Source organism: Mesoplodon bidens, assembly GCF_964165515.1.
Source record: "Mesoplodon bidens genome assembly, chromosome: 6".
NCBI lineage: Eukaryota > Metazoa > Chordata > Mammalia > Artiodactyla > Ziphiidae > Mesoplodon > Mesoplodon bidens.
The window spans coordinates 24,569,242-24,591,481 of NC_138162.1; the positions used below are offsets into that span (position 1 = coordinate 24,569,242).

At 46.1% G+C, this 22,240-nt stretch overlaps 1 long non-coding RNA gene across 1 annotated transcript in view; it reads right to left on the bottom strand.

Moving 5' to 3' along the window:
- LOC308618758 overlaps positions 1-22,240 on the bottom strand; it is a 77,018-nt gene that overhangs the window by 42,277 nt on the left and 12,501 nt on the right. The window lies entirely within an intron of this gene.

Sequence of the window (22,240 nt, forward strand, 5' to 3'; positions counted from 1 at the left end):
GGGTGGGGAGGTGTGTCTTCTTAGATCTTGTGTCTACCCTCAAGCCCCCCCTTAACCCTGACACTGAGGCCTAAAGGGGAAATATTTGGAGATCTATTGGGGCAAGGAATGGATCTCAAAGGGTCTCAGTTGCCCACCACTTTCAGCTCCTTGTTTTGGGCTTCCATTTGCTTTGCTCTGGTCACCTGCCATATGACATAACTACCACTGCAAGGCTTCACCATATGGGAACTGCTAAAAAGCCACCCAGCCACCCCCAGCCCATCCTCAATACCCCACAACTCACTCGCAAGGCTATATGTCTACCAGCCTCTACTGAAGGTCAGGAAGAACAATGGAATTGCATCCGTAAAACTGGACTCCAAATAGAACTCTTCCAAGAGTCCAAGATAAAGAAATATCAACCCTCCACAGGAGGTCTCTTGTTTCTTGCCTTGAAGACCACTTCCTTTTCCCTTCTCTGAGAAAGGAACCCCTTTGTCAGTCCTTCACCAGGGACACCTCTGCCAATTAGGAAAAGCTCAACCCTGATCACATGGATGGCACTAACCTAAGGTCAAGGAGATTCACAGTACACAGTAACCATCTGGCAGTATCTCTCCCAAAGTCTGAATCTAGAATAACCATGCAGGGCCCCAGCAGAAGATGGGGTGGGCTCGGGCCCTCAAAGGATGGTCCTCATCCATGTGTTTCCACCAGTATGAGATAAAAATTCCTACTCATTCTTCCCATAGTCTTCCAAATGGTAATGCTTGGAGAACACACACACGCATGCACACACACACACATCATTTCCCAAAGCTAAACCATAATTCTCAAAACCAATATAGGCTCTAGACTACTAGAAGAAAACCATTTTTCTAAATCCACATAATCTACGTGGATTTCTCTGCCCACACGGAGATGCAGCTTATATTATTACACAAAGCAGTATCATGTCCCCCTATTTTGCTTAAACCAGTTGGAACTGAGTTCCTATCACTGACACTGAAAGAGTTCTGACCAATGTACCTCACCTCTCTGTATTGTTAAGAAGCTTTTAGCTGCAAACAACAGAAATGTTATCTCACAAAACAAAAAGTGTAGAGATAGGATGGCCTTCAGGGAGGGTTCATTCAAGGGTTCAACGATGTCTTCAGGTTCTTTCAAACTTCCCATTCTGCTTAGAAATGAGATGACCATATCTGATTTCAGATATCACATCCACATGACATCAACACAAGGAAGTAGAGGGACCAGCTTTTACTACATCTCTTTCTCAGGGGTGAGACAAGGAAACTTTCTCCAGCAGGTATCTCCTGCGCTTCATTGGCCAAACCTGGATCTCATGCCTTTCCTCAACCAACAAGTTGGGACAGGGACAACAGCAAGTGAAATAGAATTTTCCTGAGACCAACTGGATTCATCTCTGAAGTTAGGGGTAGGTCAGAGTCCCCCAGAGGCAGGTGGCTGCTGCTGTGTGTGTACGATGGGGCTTCTGTTAAGAGGGAGCGAGAGAGGGGCTTCCCTGGTGGCACAGTGGTTGAGAGTCCGCCTGCCGATGCAGGGGACACGGGTTCATGCCCCGGTCTGGGAAGATCCCACATGCCACGGAGTGGCTGGGCCCGTGAGCCATGGCCGCTGAGCCTGCGTGTCCGGAGCCTGTGCTCCGCAACGGGAGAGGCCACAACAGTGAGAGGCCCGCGTACCGCAAAAAAAAAAAGAGGGAGCCAGAGGAAAAATAGGTAACTAATAAGGACCTACTGTAGAGCACAGGGACGTCTACTCAATACTCTGTAGTGACCTATATGGGAAAAGAATCTAAAAAAGAGTGGATATACGTATATGTATAACTGATTCACTTTACTGTACAGCAGAAACTAACACAACATTGTAAATCAACTATCCTCCAATAAAAATCAAAAAAAAAAATAAAAAAAAAAGAGGAGGCAGGGCACCGGGCAGGCAGCCACTAATGTGTGCTGCGCTACATCCAATGGCTACCCTCACTGAAGCTTTCCTTGAACCTGGGCCACAGCCAATCCTTAGGCAGGACATTTTCTCCTACTAGTTTCTGCAAGAAGTTGGACTGGAGTGAGGTGGGGCTGGAGGCAAGAGTGCCAGTTAGGAAGCCAGTCAAGCTGTCAGACCAGGACCTGTGAGATGAGGAAACAGGCCAGCCCAGTAATGCCAAAGTCTGAGTCATGGGCAAGTTTTTGGTGGGAAGACTGAGGACAAGAAGGGTGTGCTCTCAGAGACGGACCCTCGGGGATTCTGCCAAAGGTGGATGGCAGGACCCTGAGCTCTTCCATGAAGGCCAGGCAAGGAGACAAGACTCCGTGAGTAAGGGGCAGAGGAAGGAGACCCCCTCCAAAGCCACCACCTTAACTTGTCCTGAATGGAGCCAGGCAGTTTGGACAGACAGGCCCCTCAACAGGCCTGCCCCTGATGGCCTCTACTCAGCAGCTCAATGGGCACTCCTTGGGGGACTGGAACAGGGAATCTGGGATTTGATTTCTGCCGCTGGCCCTCCTCCATCCACGCACCAACCCTCACTCTCCAAACCTTCTGTGCTCTTTATTGCTTTCGAGCCTTTGCCTATGCCGTTCCCTCAACAGGAAGGCTTCTTCCTGCCCAGGATGCCCCACCTTATCCTTCACATACAGTCTGTAAAGCCCCACCTGAGTGAGGGGCTCCCTCCTTTGACTCCCACACAGCTGTAGTCTGTATGCCTCACCTTGGATTGTAATTTCTATCTACATGCCAATCTGTCCATCTCCCAGAATAAGCTGTGAGCTCTTCTGGGGCAGGCCCCTGTCTTGTTCATCTTGGTGACCTCTGCAGTGCCCAGTCAGTGTGGGGTCACAACACCTATGCAGGATGCAAGAATAGGGACGATGGGAAGGAAGGAGGTTCTGTTGCCTTCTTTAGAGCTGAGTTGTCCAATATGGCAGCCAAGTAAAATTTAAAATTTAGTTCCTCAGTTATACTAGCTGCTTTTCAAGGGCTCAATAGCCACTTGTAGCTAGTGGCTATTGATTGGACAGTGCAAATATAGAACATTTCCATACATACAGAAAGTTCTAGTGGACAGCACTGTTCTAAGAGATTCAAACTATTGCTGCAGCTCTAAAGGGAGCAGATCATCTGCTACAGGCTCCTTTCTCCTCCAATCCAGCCCTCAGCACACAGCCAGGTACCCCCTCCTTTCTCCCCTCTCTCCTTCCTCTCCACCTATCTTCCTCCACCCCATCTTCCTGTCTCCCCACAGGGCCGGAAGAATAATTCACAGTGGTTTCAGAGTCCTCAGAGCCTTCTTATAGTCTGTGTATCTCGACCCTTCACTACAGTCCTGGAAGGTAAGCAGGATAGAGATTATACTTTTCATTTTACAAGCAAGGAAGCCAAAGCTCCGAGAGGTTAAGACTCTTGCCCAAGGTCACCCAGCTGGCGAATGCTGGTGTCTGGATCAGACCTCAGAGTAGACTCTGGCCCCTTCTTTTCCACCAGTGTCATATCATCTCTCACTAAGGAGTCGTCTAATCCAGCCTGTTGTCTGTTGCACTTATCCATTCAACAACATTCCTCTCAAGCGTTTATCCAGCTTCTGCTTCAGTGCTCCCTAAGATGTGAGCCTCACTATCATTTCCTGAAGCTGCGTTTAGATAGCTCTGCTAGAAAACGCCTGCTTATGCTAACTCAAAATCAACCTTGTGGGCTTCCCTGGTGGCGCAGTGGTTGAGAGTCTGCCTGCCGATGCAGGGGACACGGGTTCGTGCCCCGGTCTGGGAAGATCCCACATGCCGCGGAGCGGCTGGGCCCGTGAGCCATGGCTGCTGAGCCTGCACGTCCGGAGCCTGTGCTCCACAATGGGAGAGGCCACAACAGTGAGAGGCCCGCATACCGCAAAAAACAAAACAAAACAAAACAAAATCAACCTTGTAACTTTTCTGTCCTGAGACCTCAGAAATCATGTGATACAGCCACTAAAATGCCTTCTGCAACACCACTGCCAGTTAGCTTGCAGCCTCTGCTCACACACCTCCAGTTTGGGAGAGCTCAACACCGCTCAAGGAAGCCCCTTCCTTCTTTGGCCATTTAAAACCCAGCCTCAATCCTGCAACTCCTCCCCGCTGGCTTTGCCCTCTGGGTCTCCCAAGACTGTATCTGCTCTCTCTCTACCCAGGGCAGCCCCTCAGAGACAATGACCATGCCCCCTACTTTGCTTTTGTCCTGACTGCAGACGAAACAAATCATCAGAGAAAGGATGCGCTGTTCTATTAGCACATGACCTCTTCTGGCTTCCCTTCCCCATTAGCACATGAACCCCCTTATTCCATGGACCCCATGGGAAGCCAAGGTCGTGTCAATAATAATAACTACGGCCATTTATTATGTGTTCACCATGCAAGGCAACTTGAAAAGTGCTCTGCCTATATTTCATCTCCAAAACCCTGCAAGGTGGTCATTATTATTCCCATTTCACAGATGAAGTGACTGCCTGTATACATGTCTGTCACCCCAGGTGAGAGGACAATTGCAGGAACCTAAAGGATGGATGGGACCTGGGATGACCCAGGTTTGAGTCTGGGTCAGTCCCAGGGCCCCAGGCCCCAAGGAGGGTGGAGGAGTACAGAGGTTATGTGCACAGGCTGTAGGGGCAAAAGATCTGGGTTTAAATCATAGCTGCTTACCAGCCGTGTGACCTTGAGCAAGGCCACTTCACCTCTCTGAACCTCCATTTCTTCATGTGTAAAAGGGAGCTAGTTGTACAAGGCACGGAGCCCAAGGATTGCAAAGAAGAAACAATGAATTCTTAGCACTGTGCATGGCACCTAGCAGGTTCTCAGCAGTGGGAGATGATACCAATATTATCATCAATATTATTACAGAGAGACCATACCCAGGGCCAAGGCAAATGTATTTACAGTATTATTGTCCCAAACTGAGCCTGGTCAGACCCAGTGGACTTTTGTAACCCCTCGTGGCTCCCAGAAAATGGCTGGTATCTGAGATGAGTTCAAATGTGCTAATGGGGCTGCAGTGTGAGGAGGTGTGAGGGGCCTGAGCTGCTCCTGTGGTGAGCCAAGCAGTGCCCATACTTCTCTACAGAAAAGACAGAGGGGAATGCACAGGAAATAAAGGCTAAGGGAACTAAGAGATGGCAAGAAAAGAGACTAAAATTGAGGTCACCTCACTTGTAAAGCAAACACAACTTTGAACAAGTTGTCTTCCTCTCTGAGCCTCCATGTACAGCTCTATCAAATGGGGTAATAACACCACCCTTGCTGCCCAGGGGTCAGGATGAAGGAGGTGCTGTACATGGAAGCCCCTAGGCAGGGTGCAGCCCACAGGAGCACTTGGTGAGGGTCTGCTCCTGAAGCATCGCTGAGCAGCTCTCATGGTGAGCTTAGGCCATCAACGTAGTCGACAAAAACAATGTAATAATAATAATACCTATTTCCCAAACTCCTGCTCTGGGCCAATACTCACAGCAACCTTTGAGGAAGGTGTCATAATCCCCATTTACTGATGAAACTGACAGTTCAGCAGTGAACAGGGGTGACACGCCCCAGGTCACTCAGTTAGTAAGCCAAGATGCCGGGACTGGCACCCAGAACTGGCTGAAGCCAAATTTTGTTCCTTGATACCAAGCTGTGGAACCCCTGTGAACCAGGCCCAAGGTGTGGAAGCCTTTCGGTTGATCTTCCAGCCCAGTAGAGGGACCACCACCACAGACCTGGACCACAACCACTGTACATGATGGAGGAGCACTGAACAAACGTCCAGAGACCTGAGTTCTGGTCCCCTCTGCGCTGCAAAAACAAATGCATGGTCTTAAAAAACAAATGCATGGTCAGCCTCAGTTACTCCATCTGGGTGCCAGAAGTCAGACTCTCGGGGTTTTCCAACTAACTCTCTGAGATTGTGCAGACAGTGGCAGGAAGGAGGAAAGCTGCCCTAAACGGAAACAGTGCACTGTGTTCCTCCATCCCTTAATAACCACTAATTAGTTAATCCCCACAGCAGCAGGGTGAGTTATCAGGTTGTTTTTTTTTTTTTTTTTTTTTTTTTTTTTATTGTGGTACGTGGGCCTCTCACTGTTGTGGCCTCTCCCGTTGCGGAGCACAGGCTCGGGACGCGCAGGCTCAGCGGCCATGGCTCACGGACCCAGCCGCTCCGCGGCATGTGGGATCTTCCCAGACCGGGGCACGAACCCTCGTTCTCTGCATCGGCAGGCGGACTCTCAACCACTGCGCCATCAGGGAAGCCCAGGTTGTTTTTTTTAACATCGTTATTGGAGTATATTGCTTTACAATGGTGTGTTAGTTTCGCTTTATAACAAAGTGAATCAGTTATACATATACACATGTCCCCATATCCCCTCCCTCTTGCATCTCCCTCCCTCCCACCCTCCCTATCCCACCCCTCTAGGTGGTCACAAAGCACCGAGCTGATCTCCCTGTGCTATGTGGCTGCTTCCCACTAGCTATCGATTTTACATTTGGTAGTCTATATATGTCCATGCCACTCTCTCACTTCGTCCCTTCCCCCTTGCTGTGTCCTCAAGTCCATTCTCTACGTCTGCATCTTTATTCCTCCTGTCCTGCCCCTAGGTTCTTCAGAACCTTTTTTTTTTTTTTAGATTCCATATATATGTGTTAGCGTGCGGTATTTGTTTTCTCTTTCTGACTTACTTTACTCTGTATGACACACTCTAGGTCTATCCACCTCACTACAAAATAACTCAATTTCGTTCCTTTTTATGGCTGAGTAATATTCCATCGTATATATGTGCCACATCTTCTTTATCCATTCATCTGTCAGTGGACACTTAGGTTGCTTCCATGTCCTGGCTATTGTAAATAGAGCTGCAATGAACATTGTGGTACATGACTCTTTTTGAATTATGGTTTTCTCAGGGTATATGCCCAGTAGTGGGATTGCTGGGTCATATGGTAGTTCTGTTTTTAGTTTTTTAAGGAACCTCCATACTGTTCTCCATAGTGGCTCTATCAGCCACTATCATTCCCACCAACAGTGCAAGAGGGTTCCCTTTTCTCCACACCCTCACCAGCATTTATTGTTTGTAGATTTTGTAATCAGGTATTATTTTTTTTTTTTTTCGGTACGCGGGCCTCTCACTGTTGTGGCCTCTTCCGTTGCAGAGCGCAGGCTCAGCGGCCATGGCTCACGGGCCCAGCCGCTCCGCAGCACGTGGCATCTTCCCAGACCGGGGCACGAACCCGTGTCCCCTGCATCGGTAGGTGGACTCTCAACCACTGCGCCACCAGGGAAGCCCTATAGTCAGGTATTATTATCCCCAGTTTACAAGCAGGAGGTTGAATGAGAGAGGGATTGGCACCACGCTCAGGGCAGGGATGGGATCAGTGAAGATGCTACAGATTGCTTCAGAAATGGGGGAGAGCTCAGTAGAGGGATGAGGGAGGCCTCAAGGGGGAGAAACCACATAGGAATGTATTTCTGAACCTCAGGGAGTTGAAGTCCCTTTGACGGCATCTGAGCCAGTTCTCTCTGTGCACAGATGGGTAGATGGAGGCCCAGAGAGGGAGAGAGACTGGTCCAAGGTCACACAGCCAGAATCACAGGCCAGGAGCACACAATGCCACAGGTTCTCAGCTGAGGCTGCTCTGATGGGGGCTGGGGAGTAGGGGATGGATCTTAGGAGCTGGGCTCCCTCTGTGGCCCTCCTTGAATTCCTAGAGAAAGCAGTAAGCCCCCGGGGATTATGTCCGTACTAATGGCCTGTGACAAAGACAGTAGGATAAGCAGCTTGCTCTGCAGACTAAACAAGGTACAAGAAGCCAAGTCAAACAAAAGCTGAGGTTTTGTGTTGGCCTGGCTGGTGGGCTAGAAGCAGCCTAGACTCTCGGTGGGCCAGGCCTTGTGTCACTGTCCAGAATCTCCTCTGGTGGCCTTTTCCCCCTTTGCCACTGAGGGCTGGACAGAGGTTTGTCCACAACACATGATTGCCCCTGTTTGTAGCACAGAATGTGCTTTTATGACATTGCCCCCAAGATGAGGAAACTGAGGGTCAGAGAGAGGAAGGAAGATAATGTCCCAAGGCACACAGCAAGTCAGGCAGAAAGTTGGGACCCAAGACCTCCTGACTCCCCATGCCATCATGGCCTCCCAAATTCTTCCTTTAATTAGTGCTGAGTGACAAATGAACACTGGAACAGAGGGAAATGAAATTTTCTAATTTCTATCCAAAGTGTTGCCCTACGTGATATCTCATGAGAGTCCACAGCACAGGCTTCAAGGGCAGAGAAGCTTGGATTCAAGTCCTGCTTCCACATTTTTCTAGCCCCATGGCTTTGGCAAATTACTTCACCACTCTGAGCCTCAGTTTGCTCTGGAAAACAGGAGAAACAACAGTACCTCCCTCACAGAGTTGTTGGGATGATTAAATGAGTTAATGGATGTAAAGCGTTTTGCTCTGTGCTTAGCATACAGTAAGCACCTAATTACTGCTATTGCTATTAGCAACTCTTGCACCACCCACATGCTGGATGGCCCGAGGCAGGGCCCTCACTCTCAGCCTCCATACTCCTCTCTCTCAAATGAGCTGTCACAAAGATTTCTTCTCACTCCAGGGCTCTGTGGTCTCTACCACCAGCCTTTCCAACCCAAATGAAACTGTAGACTCCAGAGGCAGTGAAGTGGGCTGGGAGCCTCTGTCACCTTCTAGGCCAGGCTGCTTGCCCTGCCCCCAGCTCCACACACCTGCTCCAGGATGTTCTGGGTGTGAGTCCCCTCAGCAGGCAGTCTGTCCCTCCCCAGAGCTGGTTGAGTCAATTCTGTGCTGTTCCAACGGTTTGCATGTGATGGCCAATCAGGAGACCATAGGCTTTGAAAAGCTGGGGAGAACTTGGAGATTAGAGCTGAGGAAGAAGGTCAGGAAGATTTGGGGGCTAGCTGGGAGAGCATCATGTCCCTCTGCCCTGGCAGTGCTGCCCTAAGGGTCTAGGGAGTCAAATCCTCCCTGCCTTGTTTCTGGTAAAAATAGCTAAAGACGCTCCTACCTCCAGGGACTCAGAAGTCGGTCTCAATCAACTCCCTCAGCAAGGGTCAAAGGGACCCTCTTCACAGTCCTAACTGTGCAGGGATTGTTCTAGTTGTTTCTGAACACAGCTTCCTTTCTACATTCTAGAACTCACTTCTGCAAAATGAGAATGGTTTGACTCCAGGCCTGGGGCCATTTCTCACTCCTTTCCTCCTGGTTCCCAACAGGAACAAGAAGAGATCTGCCTCATGCGGATTAAGGTGATATGTTCTCTAGCAGGTAGGGAGGTGGCATGAGGAGATTACCTACCTCTCCCGACTTACCTGTCTGTGTGTCAAGTTTAAGCCCCTGGAGGGTTTGTGTAACAATGTTAGGAATCTTAAAAAGTAGAGACCCTGTTTGTGGGATTACAGGGTGTGGAGACATTCTCACCTTTTACACTGAGGCTTCAGACGGCTACCAACCCCACTCAGTCCTGCCAGCTGCTGGGCCCTGCTTTGCATGGAAGCAATTTATTCCAGTCTGTTAAAAATGAGTCACATCTCAGAAGCCCCTTATCTTTGGGATGCATTCTGCCATTGACCAGTTTGGAGTCAAAGTAATGTTTCCAGACACAAATGTAGTTGGGAAAGTGCTGGGCGGCGTTAAAGGCTCTGCTCCTCTAGGTGCTTCTGTGTGACCTTAGGCAGGTCATTTTCCCTCTTACCTTCCATTTCTTTCTTTCTTTTTTTTTTTTTTTTTTTTGCGGTATGTGGGCCTCTCACTGTTGTGGCCTCTCCCATTGCGGAGCACAGGCTCCAGACGCGCAGGCCCAGCAGCCATGGCTCACGGGCCCAGCTGCTCTGTGGCATGTGGTATCCTCCCAGACCGGGGCAAGAACCCGCATCCCCTGCATCGGCAGGCAGACTCCCCACCACTGCGCTACCAGAGAAGCCCTGAGCTTCCATTTCTTAACCTGTTTCCAAAACACAACAACCTCCAGCCACATCTGTTGTTCATGGTTAGGTGAAAGAGCTTTCTGAAATGTATATTGTGGCATAAATTTGACATTTATCATTGTCGAATCTCATAATAGTTATTTGACTCTTTATGTATATGTATAACTTTGATAAAAATAAAAACTTTTAAAAATGACGTGTTGATAGCTGTTTTACAGTTTAGTTGAAATATTTGGGAATCATTAGAGAAAAGTACATAGAAAACTAATCAAAGCAATTATTAACTCCAGGAAAAACAAAACTAAGTACAAAGAAGAGAAACACAGTATTTTACTTGGCTTAGCATTAAACAACATTTACATAGTTATATCAATACTTGTGAAAACACTGAATACTGACTGAACCAAACATTGTGATAGTATAGTAAGAGGATAAAGACAGGGAAATTTAGAGAAGGTTAGTTAAGAGGGCTACACCCTCTTCCTTAAAATAGGAAATCAATAGATAATGTCTAAAATTGATAAATCAAGAAATAACAGTATAAGCATATCAATTGGAAATGCAGATATAAGTAGCAGAAGAAACAGCTAATGGAGTGTAAAGTGGTTGGCGGGGTCAGCCCTGGGGAATGAGAAAGGATGAGGAAGAGAGTTATTTTTCATTATAATAAGACTTTAGTATTATTTTACTTTTCAAGTTATATGCATATATTCTTAGATTAAAATTAAAATTAATTAAAAAAATAAAAATAGAGGAAAGTGACAGGTACAAGGAGGCTAATTTTGGTTCCAGATAAGGAAGAACTTCCTAATATCTAGAGCTATCCAAAACTGGAACCTCTGCAGATAGTGAATTCCCTGTCATCATAAGTTTTTAAACAGAAACTATATGTCCATCTGTCAGAAACAAGGTAGAGAGTTCTAGCTTTGGCTGGGCTTCGCTAAGTAAGCTTAGGGATCACTTTCAATTCTAAGATCTCTTCTAATTCTATGCATCTGTGGAAGCTGGGGTGTTCTTGTCATTTATCTCATAACTAATTCATTTATCTGTGCGTTTAATAAGCATTTGCTTAGTACCTATATTGTTTCTGCTGCTGCACCAGGTCCTGGGTTGAGGATAGGGGAACCAAGATAGATATGGCATAGTGTCTGCCAACAAGAATCACTGAAAGTCAGTCCTGGAAAGTTCCTCAGCATTTGTCTGATCCAACCCCTCATTATACAGAGAAGGAAACTGAGGCCCAGAGAGAGGGAGACACTTGCACAATGTCACACAGCATTAGTGGCAGAGTCAGGCTCACATCTAGACCTCTTGATTCCTGTGCTAGTAATCTTTTCCTCACAATCCTGCTTCTGAAGAGCACTTCTTCAAAAATAGTTCTAACAAAAATAAAGTTGAGGGCTTCCCTGGTGGCGCAGTGGTTGAGAGTCCGCCTGCCGATGCAGGGGACACAGGTTCGTGCCCCGGTCCGGGAGGATCCCACATGCCGCGGAGCGGCTGGGCCCATGAGCCATGGCCGCTGAGCCTGCGCCTCCTGAGCCTGTGCTCCGCAACGGGAGAGGCCACAACATTGAGAGGCCCGTGTAACGCAAAAAAAAAAAAAAAAAATGAAGTTGATTCTTCATGGTATTTTACTAATCTCATTCATGTAGATACATCATCATTGTGCAATGAATCTTATTATTATTTTAATTATAGCAAGGTTTGACTTCCTGGATATCTGCTTCAGAAAGGTATGCAGTGAGCTTTCTGGAGACACCCAGTAAAAGTTCACTGAACCCAAACCTCCAAGTCATTCACCAGAGAGATCTAAAACAACAGAAATAAAACTGACTGACATTGCTTTGTCTCACCATCTTGTGACATGCGTGAGAATTCTTAGGTAGAGAGTTACCGCCTGTGTCATGGGTAAAATCCCAAATCATTTTGTGGAGTTTGTTATTATTCCAACAGCTATGAGAGCCAACATTTACATGTACCAACATCTCCTTGCAGTATCACTTCCTGGATCCTTTTTGCTCGATTTAGTAGTCCTGTCTTTGCCACTTTGAAAAAAGTCCCACATCTCACTGAATTTCAGTTTTCCCTATCTGTTTTGTTTGTTTGGTTGGTTGGGTTTTGTTTGTTTGTTTGTTTTTAATAATAGTCACCATGGGTATTAGATAAGACTAGTGTTTCTCAACCAGGGACAATTTTGTCCCAACCCCTAGTGGACAGCTGGTAATGTCTGGAGACATTTTTGGTTGCCACAACTGGGGTGGAGTGATACTGGCATCTAGTGAGGTAGAGTCCAGGGCTGCTGCTAAACATCCTATACTGCACAGAGCAGCCCCTCCCAACACAATGATCTGGTCCAAAGTGTCAGTACTGCTACTGTTGAGAAACCCTGGTTAGACTCTTTGGCTGCAAGGGACAGGAACCCAAGTCCAACTTGCTTTAGTAAAAGAAGAAAAAAGAAAAAAACAAAAACAGGGTGGTTTTTGGAAGAATATTATCATTGTTTTTTAAAAAAGAAAAGAACTAAAAAAAACTTCAGGATGGATACACCTTGGAGATTAGTGTAATTCAGTTCCCATCTGGACTACCTCTCCTGTCTGTCTTCCTTCTGTTCTCATTCTTTCCATATGACACAGGCCTAGCCACCCTAGTTTTGAGCTCATATCCTCTCAGCCTCACAAATCAGAAAGGAAAAGGTCCTTTTCTTTCCTAGATCCACTGTCACAAATTCCAGGGAAGGATTCTGATTGGTCAAGCTTGGGTCACATCCTCATCACTTGAACCAATGACTAAGGCCAGAGAGGGTGAAGTACTATATACAATGATTGACCTAGCCTGGGCCAGTGCCTACCCCTGTGGTCAGAGGGATGAAATCTGTTTCCTGAAGTGGAGAAAGTAGGTTCTAGATAGAGAAAAACAATAGCCACTACAGCATGGAATAATAAAGAGGGTGCTGGACTAAGAGTCAAACATCTGGATGCTATTCTTGGCTTGCCTCTAACTTGCTGTGTGATCTTGGACAAGTCCCTTTCCCTCTCTGGGCCCCAGTTTCTTACCTGTACAGTGAAAAAATGGACCAGAAGTCAAAGATATCTCCCACCTCTAACATTTGATAACTTTTGATTGGTTAAGTATTATTCGTGTTCCCAAAACAATGTTGACATTTGAAAATACTTGCTAAACCCACCTAGCTTTTAGATTGCTGGTTCCAGGATATAATATAGTCTAGAAATATCTAATTTTTTTTCAAATTTAGTTTAGTTATCTGATATTTTCCAACTTCTTAATGATTATGAAAACAGCATCAACTAAAATACTTTAGCATCTATTCATATTTTCAAAATGGTCCGTGTACTTCTCAATTCTTTCATAATATTCAACCCTTATAGGAAAAATTTGTAGACCCACAAGAACCACTTACACATTGCTTTTTCTTTTAAAAGAATTACTAGTGATTAAGAAAGATTAAGTAGGGCTTCCCTGGTGGCGCAGTGGTTGAGAGTCCGCCTGCCGATGCAGAGGACACGGGTTCGTGCCCCGGTCTGGGAGGATCCCACATGCCGCGGAGCGGCTGGGCCCGTGAGCCATGGCCGCTGAGCCTGCGCGTCCGGAGCCTGTGCTCCGCAACGGGAGAGGCCACAACAGTGAGAGGCCCGCGTACCACAAAAAAAAAAAAAAAGATTAAATATATGAATAAAATCTACTTTCAACTTGGTATATGAATTTTATGTTAATCCTTCTTTTGAAATGCATGTAGTCAAAAGAAACAGATGGTGTTGGGAAATCTCCAACAATATGGAAGATAAGGCAAAGATTTCAATATCACCAACCACTCATTCATTCAACAAATAGTTTCTGAGTACCTACTATGTTCTGGACACCATTCAATGATCTGCCCCTGTGTAACTTACATTCTAATGGATGCAGCTACATTTTAGTAATTGAAGAAGGATTTTTTGAATTCTAGCCCATCATCAACGAGATGAAATCCATACTTCTCAGCCCCTTGCCAACCCCTACAGCTCCAAGAGAACTCCCACTCACATCCTACACCTCACCAAATAGAACTTCCAGATTGCTACCTTCGAAATTCACCAGTTTCAGGACTTCCCTGGTGGCGCAGTAGTTAATAATCCGCCTGCCAATGCAGGGGACACGGGTTCAACCCCTGGTCCAGGAAGATCCCACATACCGCGGAGCAACTAAGCCCATGTGCCACAACTACTGAGCCTACACTCTAGAGCCCGCGAGCCACAACTACTGAAGCCTGCATGCCTAGAGCCCGTGCTCTGCAACAAGAGAAGCCACCGCAATGAGAAACTCGTGCACCGCAACGAAGAGTAGCCCCCACTTGCCGCAACTAGAGAAAGCCCATGCACAGCAACAAAGACCCAACGCAGCCAAAAATAAAAATTAATTAATTTTAAAAAATTTTTATAAAAGAGTAGCCCCCACTTGCCGTAACAAGAGAAAGCCCATGCTCAGCAACGAAGACCCAGCAAAGCAAAAAAAAAAAACCTCACCAGTTCCCGCACACCTCTTCTACTTGGAACCCTCTTGCCTTCTCCACATTAGTATCGCTGCCTTTGGGGAACCTCCTTGTATGGTTCTTTCTTCCTACCCCACAGATTTAGTCCTGCCCTACTCTGTGGCCCCCAAACCTCATACACATGTCTATCACTTAACATCTCTCATTTTATGTCAGAATTATTTTTTATGTCTTGGCTTCTCTCACTGGAATACAGAGTTCTCTAGGGAAAGGAAAGGCTCTTATTTACCTGAGGACTTTCGGGGCTTGACAATCCACACACACACACGCACACACTCACGTGCACATACATGTGCCTCAGACCTGCTCTTCCTCCTCTATTCCCCTTCTCAGTGAGTGACACCCCCACCCTCCTAGTTGTTCAGGCTAGAAACCTGGGCATCATCCTCAATGAATCCCTTTCTCTAACCTCCCACATCCAACCAAGGTTCATCATGTTTACCTACCTCCTTACATACCCTCACCTCTGGATGAATCAGTTACTTCCCTTGGCCTAGATCAAACTTGCCCTATCCCTCATAGCCTGGGTAGCTTGTTATTCAGGGTTTACTTTAATCTTGACCTCCTCTAGGAAGCCTACCTTAATTCTTGTCCCTCCAGGCTGGGCTGAGGGTCTGTTCTCTGGGTAGTTTAGGTCTCCCGTGCTTTCTAGTTTATATGGCAATTCTTTTCTCCTAGTAGACTATACACTCCAAAAGGGTGGGTTCTTGTTTATGACTGCATCCCCAGCTTCTAGCCTATTTCCTGAGATGTGATAATTTACCACTAATGACTTTTTAAGTAAATGCAGGAACAAACTCATTTGGAGTCAGAAAGCCTGGATTCCACTCAGATCTGCCATTAACTAGTTGGGTCACTATGCACATAAATTCACTGAGCCTCAATGTTCTCATCTGTGAAATGGCCATAATAATTCCCCCCCAGTCTACCTCCAGGGTTGAATGCAAAAAGCATATGAGATAATAAATGTGAAAGCTGTTTATAACCTCTGGGTTGTTTTACACATGTAAGGAGTTACTTCTAAATGTTTTGGGTTGTGTTTGGTTTTGGTTTTTATATTTTCTCTGATTATTTTAAATATAATTAGGTATCGCTCCTACTTGCGAATTTCCTGTAGGTGCAGAATCCAAGAACTATGTTGCTGCTACTCATCTCTGAGAAGATTAGAAGTGTTTTGATTTTTTTAAATGTTTAAGAGAATATTTTTGATACAAATTGTACTGGAGGCACTATTGGAAATAATCTAAATTTCACTTAAGCAACTAATACCAAATTGAAACAAATTAAACAAATTAACTCTTTTTTTTTTTTTTTTTTTTTTTGGTACGCGGGCCTCTCACTGTTGTGGCCTCTCCCGTTGCGGAGCACAGGCTCCGGATGCGCAGGCTCAGTGGCCATGGCTCACGGGCCCAGCTGCTCCACGGCACGTGGGATCTTCCCGGACCGGGGCACGAACCCATATCCCCTGCATCAGCAGGCGGACTCTCAACCGCTGTGCCACCAGGGAAGCCCACAAATTAACTCTTCATAAGTATTGATATAAAGGGAAAGAACTGACAATTTAGAACAGAATAGGAAAAGAAAATATACAAAGCAAACTTAACTTCAGTTTTACACTTATTAAATTAGCAAAAAACTTTTTTTAAAACAGCCTTTGCTCTTCTCATTGGTTGATCTTATTTTATTTATTTATTTTTAATAAATTTATTTATTTTATTTATTTATTTTTGGCTGCGTTGGGTCTTCGTTGCTGTGCGCGGGCTCTCTCTAGTTGTGGCGAGAGGGGGCTACTCTTCGCTGTGGTGCACGGGCTTCTCATTGTTTCTCTTGTTGCGGAGCATGGGCTCTAGGCACGTGGGCTACAGTAGTTGTGGCTCGCGGGCTCTAGAGCGCAGGCTCAGTAGTTGTGGTGCAAGGGCTTAGTTGCTCCACGGCATGTGGGATCTTCCCAGACCAGGGCTCAAACCCATGTTCCCTGCATTGGCAGGCAGATTCTTAACCACTGCGCCACCAGGGAAGTCCCACAAAAAACTAATTTTTAAATGATAAGTCTCAATACACATACACTGCTGTTGGAATGTAAATTGTCCACTTCTCTGAAAAGCAAATTGATAAAATATATCGAGAGCCAAAAAATAATTCTACTCTTGGAAAGCTATCTTAAGGGAAGAATTTAACAGAATAAAAAAGTTTTGTGCACTAAAACATATAGATTACTCATAAATAATCAAAAAGTGCCAGCAACTACGACAATGGAGAAATGGTTTGGTAAAGCATGCTGCATCCATGGGATGAAGTATTTTATACAATTTAAAGCAATCATTATGGATGCATGGCCAGGGTGCTCTTAGTCCTGCCCACAAAACTCCTGTGAGTCCTGTTGGATGGTTTCTTCATGATCAGGGGAGGGCCAAACTCTCAGAACAGATCCTTGCTCAAGTCTTCAAGCACTCAAGGCCAAGTTCTCCAAGATGTTCCCAGTGAAAGTATTCAGCTTAAGCCATAGCCTACAATATAGTGGCAGTGGATTTGCAGGAGGTGGCAATGGGCACACTAACATTTCAGTAGCTTGGTAACTTACTGTTGACTCTGCTCACAGTGAGGCTGTTCACATTCTGCTGGCCTTGAAGGAGACTATGGACACCTGGAGCAAGGTTGTGTCTCCTGCAGCCAGCTCCTAACCAAAATTAAGAGGATGGCCAGGGACTTCCCTGGTGGTGCAGTGGTTAAGAATCTGTGGCAGGGGACATGGGTTCGATCCTTGGTCCGGGAAGATCCCACATGCCATGCAGCAACTAAGCCCACGCACCACAACTACTGAGCCTGCACTCTAGAGCCCGCAAGCCACAACTACTGAAGCTCGTGCACTGCAACTACTGAGCCCACACGCCACGACTACTGAAGCCTGCGCGCTGTAGGGCACACGTGCCGCAATTACTGAGCCCACGTGCTGCAACTACTGAAGTCCACGTGCCTAGAGCCCATGCTCGGCAACAAGACAAACCACCACAATAAGAAGCCCACACACCGCAATGAAGAGTAGCCCCCACTTGCTGCAACTAGAGAAAGCCTGCGTGCAGCAACGAAGACCCGATGCAGCAAAAAAAAAAAAAAAAAAAAAAAAGAGGACGGCCAGACTCCCTGGGGAGAAGGAGTCAAGTGCATTCAAAAAGGCAGGGGGGGCTCTGACTCTGGGCTCCCTGTAATTGTAAGAGGGTCCCATGAACTGTGCCTCATGGTATTCATGTGCATGTGTAGCACCCTCTTCTTGAACCTGGACTGGTCCTGGTACACAACCGTAACTAGAGAACACAGCAGAAGTGAAGCTGCATGCCTTCTGAAGCTAGGTCAGGAAAAGCTTTCAAGCTTTTGTCTGGAACACTCTCTGAAAGCCATGGGCCTCGTGACTGCCATCCTAGAGAAGCCACTTTTAGGCACTCTGGTTGACAATACCAGCAAAGCTCAGCCTTTCAGCCATTCCCAGTAAGGCACCACACGTCCTCCAGACCAGCCCATCCACGAGCTGAATCCCCCCCCAGGTGACTTCAGTCGGTATTGTATGGAGCAGACAAATCAATCAGCTAATCTTGGACCAAATTCCTGACCCATGAAATTATGGGGCATAATTAAATGGTTGTTGTTTAAGCCACTAAGTTCTAGGGTAATTAATACACTATAGTACATAAGCAGCACATCACCTTTGGAGGACGCTTGAGAATAAACTCATAATTCCAGAAATAGGTAACGATAAAGAATCAAGTATTTATCTTGCCTTCCCTTTATGAACTGTACTTCAGAGTAACCAAATAGTTGATGAGATCAAGCTCTTCTTTATAAATAATTATAGCTAATAAATGATGAGGGAATATCAGAATTAGAATATCACCATTTGAAATCCCCGATGAAATAATAACGATGATCAATGACCGCAAAAATCATTAGGCAAAACCCCAGCAAGGAACAGTATAACAGATTAGGCTGAAAACACCTCAACCCAACGATCAATATCTTCTTACTAAGCCATGAAGAGAGAAAACCAGACCTTAGGTGCCTCCCGATATGAGGCAACAAGAAGTATATGGCGCCAACTCTGAAGTTTTCTTGTCCCCAAATCAAATCTGAGTCTGATAACACTTCTAAGATTTCATTCCAAGGGCCAGAGGAACGTGTTACATGATCCCCTGGGGGTGTAATCCACAAAGTCAAAAACATGGAAAGCTCTACGGGACAAACAACCAAGTTTCTTCAAAATATAATTTTTTTTAAATAGAGGAAGAAGGGGACCCTATTGATTAAAAGCAATTTAGGAGATACATCAACCAAATCCAAATGTGTAGACTGTCTCTGGATTCTGATATATATATATACACACATATATATACATTTGAACATTTAATACATTTGAAATATATATATATTACTGTATGTATCATAACTGACCGGATATTAGATGATATTAAGAAATCATTTTTAATTTTTAGGTGTGATAGGTTACTACAGATAATTTTTTTAAAAGCCTTTATCTTTTAGAGATAAAAGATACATCTATTCCAATGCATATGGGATTTTTCTTCAAAAGAATCCAGTGGTAAGGGGGTAGGAATGAATAGGGTATAAATGAAGCAAGACTGGCCATATATTGATATTTTAAAGTTAGGTGATGGGGATATGGAGGTTTAATATACTAATATCTTTAGTTTTATATATAATTTAAATTTTCATTAAAAAAAACTTTAAAACAAATAGCTCTAGCCAAAAAAAAGTGTTTCCAGTGATGCATCTCTGAGTGGTCTGAGAGCAAGAGAGACAAGTCTTTACCTCCTCCCTCTTGCCAAATCCCCCTGCACTTACAGGACTAGAAACCTAAAGAGGCATCTGAAGTCACATTTTAAGGAAGCATAATGGAAGAGAGTTTGGAGAGGGAGTGAAATCATGAAGGAGGATTATACTGTCACCACTCGACACAATGCGGATTGCTGCTTTTAACTGCTTTAAACAAGTCTTACTTCATACCAGAGCTTCGACTCAAGAAGGCGTCACCATGGGAAGTGGATCCTGCCCAGGAGATCAAATCTTTCTTCCTGGCTGAGTCTTTGAGTGCATGCTCCTGCCCTCCACAGCAAGAGAATAGAGGAGATTCTTAGAATGCACTTGAAATTCTCTTTTCCTCTTCATGGTGTCCTTGCAGCCAGGGGTCTTGGAAAGCTCAGGAATGAAGGTGCCTCAGATAAAGTGGCCTTCCTGCCTCTGAGGGGCTGGGGGACCAGGTCAAGTTTCTGCCTTTCTGGGGGTCTCTACTTCTTGCACATTCAATGAGATGTAGTACAGCATAGAGTCAGCCAGCCTCTGGACACAGTTGGTTCTGCAAGTCACCAGCTGTGCAACATTCACCTCATTGTATCCCTGAAAGTAAGGTACGTCACCAGTAGCTCTACTGGAGCCATCCACAAAAATTCAGCCAAAGTTCTAACTCTTACTGCATCTGCTCAAACTGGCACCATCTGATCAGGAAATACAACCTAAATATGTGCCACCAGTGTTTCCATCAGTCCATGAAGGATACAGGCTTCATCAAGTTGGACTAAGTGATCTTCCCTGAATGGATTATATAAGACATCTACCTGACAAAACAAAGAAAAAAAGTACAAAGCAAAAAGAGTCTTAATCTTAACAAACAAAAAAAAAGTAGGGAAGATAGCTCCCAGCTCACATTGTTGTTGAAAGGATAAAATCAGGTAATATATGTGAAGTGCCCAGCATGGATCCTAGCACTGAGTCAGCTCTCAATAAAAGGATATCACTATTATTTATTTCTCCATAAAATGTGGATCGAAAGATCCTTAAGCTTCCTCCTAATTCCAGTGTTTGAGGATTCATTCATTTATGCAACAAGCATTTATTGCCAAGCCCTACACCAGGTGCTGGTGCTATAAGATGGAGACACCTGACATGGGAGTTGGAGGCTAAAGTCAGCATATAAGGCAAAAATTCTGCATACTCAAAATTATTCTTGAAAACTCTTCCACCATCAGCTGACCTCCCAAGCATTTGCTCCCCCATTCAGAGGTGCTGTCAGAGGTGCTGCTGGTGGGAGGCGCAGCATGGAGTGATGGTAGCTGAGGGATCTTTCAGGACATGGCATCTTGTCTCCTCCCAGGCCCCAGAACATGAAAGCCTTAAACTTTCCTCCATTCAGAGCAAAGCTGTGTTCCCTCCTTTGCTTTTGAGCCTTCAGCCCCAGTGCTGGATGAGAAAATGGTGGGCAGCCTCAGGGGTCACCTTCCATCAAGCTCAGGGTCGCCATGAGATGGTCATCGCCCAGTGGACCAGGAGCATGCTATTCCACTGAAATGTATCAAGCACCTTCCATGAGCAAGGTGCGCTGAGCATTGGCAGGAGTGGAGTAAGCCAAAGGTGGCTCCCCCAGGACTGTACAGATGCAGACCCCAGCCACAGTAAAGCAGGGTCAATAGGGCCACAGGAAGACCCAGAGATGGGCTATAGGGACCTAGGGGACAGAAAGAGTAACGTCACCCTCCTGGGTGGTGATACTGAACCTGACCCTTGGAGAACAAAGACCTGGGGGCAAAACACTGGGGAGAGGGTGCCCTGGGATGAGGAGACAGCAAGAGGCAAAGTTGGAAGCAGGGTTGATGGGCTGTGTCTGAGTAACAGCATGTAGACCATATGTTTGGTTGAAGAGGAAGGTGAGGCTGGAGAGTCAACGGGGCCAGGTGGCAAAGGCCATAAGGTCAGGCCAAGCGGACTGGGCTTGGTTGTGTAGGCAGTAAAGAGCCAAAGGCCTGGAGCTGGGCTTAGCGAGAGGACCGGCCTGGGGTGAAACTCTCCTCCCAGTACCTGCCCACACCCTCTCACAGGACAGTGCACAGCACCCTCCCAGGTTTGGAAAGCCCCAACTACAAACCCTTCTGCCCCAAGATCAAGCCTTTCCATAGTGGCTTCAGCAGCAACTTTAGGTTTCTCTACACAACTGCCCTTCATTATGGAGAAACCACACCAAGATGGGGTGGGAGTGGTGGAGGAGATGAAGGCTAAACCTAAGAATAAGGGCTACTGCCAAAGTGGCAGACTAAATAACCTGAAAGCTCCCTGCTACAAAACACCTAGAAATGCTGGGTAATATCTGTTTTTAGTCATTTGAAATATACCGGAAACGTCACGAGAAAGTAAGGGTATTTCCAAGATCAAAACAAAGGGAGAGGGACTTCCCTGGTGGTGCACTGGTTGGGAGTCTGCCTGCCAGTGCAGAGGACACGGGTTCGAACCCTGGTCTGGGAAGATCCCACATGCCATGGAGCAACTAAGCCCGTGCACCACTAATACTGAGCCTGCGCTCTAGAGCCCGTGCTCTGCAACAAGTAGGGAAGGCACCACAATGAGAAGCCCGCACTCTGCAATGAAGAGTAGCCCCTGCTCTCAGCAACTAGAGAAAGCCCGCACACAGCAACGAAGACCCAATGCAGCCAAAAATAAAAATTAATTAATTAATTTTAAAAAAAAAGAAAGGGAGAGCTGAAAACTAGAGCAGGAAGAGGGCTGCAGTCTTACAGAGGAGCTGTCAGGGTAGCAGTGGAACTAGGGGCTTGCCTTCCAAGCATGTGGGAAGATTGGTAAGAAGTGCGCTAGAAGGGCCCTTGGGAGTCTCACTCTGTGTGTGCTTCTAAGTCCCTGGCTGCCCTCTGCTTACAATGCTTGGAAAAGCCAGCAATGTCCTCTCTAGAGAGACAA